The sequence below is a fragment of the Stenella coeruleoalba genome, assembly GCF_951394435.1.
Source record: "Stenella coeruleoalba genome assembly, chromosome: 13".
Lineage (NCBI taxonomy): Eukaryota > Metazoa > Chordata > Mammalia > Artiodactyla > Delphinidae > Stenella > Stenella coeruleoalba.
The window spans coordinates 26,497,257-26,498,947 of NC_137159.1; positions in this window are offsets into that span (position 1 = coordinate 26,497,257).

A 1,691-nucleotide genomic window follows, 5' to 3' on the forward strand; every position below is an offset into this window, starting at 1 on the left:
ATACCAGAGCAATATAAAACCCCAGAGGCGGATCTTCTTTAAGCAGAGTCCCTAAAAAGGCCAGCTGACGGTGTGTTAGCAGTATTACCATATAAGGTGCTTTTTTCAATAAATCGGCCTTGTGGGGGGGTGGGAAGGGGGTTGGGTAGAGTGAATTATCATTTGAAAAATGTATGCAAAAGGACTCGAGAGGCAGCAGCCTCGGTGCTGGCAGATTTGTTCCTTTTATGCTGCACTTGCATAAACAAAACTCACACCAGGCCTTATAAGCTGCCCAGAGTGAGGCCAGATGGAGCTCTGTTCCTGGAGAGAGAACCATACCAAGAATGGCAGTGGGCCTCCTCCCTCCACACCTCCCTACTCAGGCCCTGATGCCCGCCACCCCTTGGCAGTGTCCCCAAAATGGATACAATTGTGCCTGGTCTGGTGCAAGCCCAGGACAGCTAAAAGCCAAAGGGAAAAGCCATCCATACCTGGGAAAGCAATCCTGCGTGCCCTCCTCACCTGCTGCCCCCACCCACCGCGAGCTCCTAACCCCTGGGCTGAGTCACCTGGGGACCCAGGAAAGCGAAAGCCTCCCCTGGAACCTCATTGTCTCCTTCCTTTCTCCTTTCCTTCCTGGATTCCCTCTGCCAGTCCCTGAACATTGGGAATACAGCCCAAGGTAGCTGCTTCAGTGTGGAGGCACACCTAATAAGACTCGCAAGCTTGTAGGCTTGTCCACAGTCCTGAGGTTCCTGCTCTTCTTCTCATGTCCTCTTCCTGAGTAGCTGCTTCATTTCCCAAGCTAGCCGCTACCAGCTCTATGGCAATTACTCTCACCTCCACATTCCCACAGTCCCAATGCCTCCTGCCTGATCCAGACTAAAATTACGGATTGCTTATTGGACATCCCCACCCAGATGACCCTCCAAAACAGAATCCTCGTCCCCTACCCTCGATGCTGCTGTGCCTCCTGGGTTCCCTACTTCAGAGTCCTTCCCCTCGGTCCTTCAAGCTAGAAACCTGAGTTGTCTAGACCCCTTGCTCTCGCTCATGCCCACACCCACCTGGACACCTTTCTGGTGCCCCTCCCCTCAGAAATGCTCTGCATCTTCCCTGCTATCCCTGCTGGCCCTGCTCTGCTTCTGGCTCTGGTCCTGTCCAGCACAGCTTCCTGACTGGTCTTCCTGACTCCACCCCATCTTCAAACCCAGCAGTTCCCAAAGTATGGTCCCCAGGCCAACTGGAAGGCAGCGACTGCATGATCTGGAACGTGTTAGAAATGCAGATCCTTAGGTTTCACCCAGATGGGCTGAATCAGAAACCCTGGGGGTAGGACTCAGCCGTCTGTGTTTTACAAACCTCTCCCCTCCCACCCAGGTGTCCAGGATACCTACCCTACCTACCCTTCACCAGAAGAATTGAATACCTGCTTACGCTGTCCTGGGCCCCCAGGTGACTCAGGCCAGGGGTTAGAAGCTTGTGTGAGGGGAAACAGGTGAGGAGGGCACATGGGATTGCTTTCCCAGGTATGGATGGCATTTCCCTTCGGCTTTTAGCTGTCCTGGGCTTGCACCAGACCAGGCTCAATTGCACCCACTTTGGAGACACTGCATGGAGTTCTCAGTGGGCTTGGGTGTCATGACACAATGGCTCGGTGTAGGTCTGTCTTGCCCATTAACTAAGGACTGAGGCAGGCAAAGGTATGG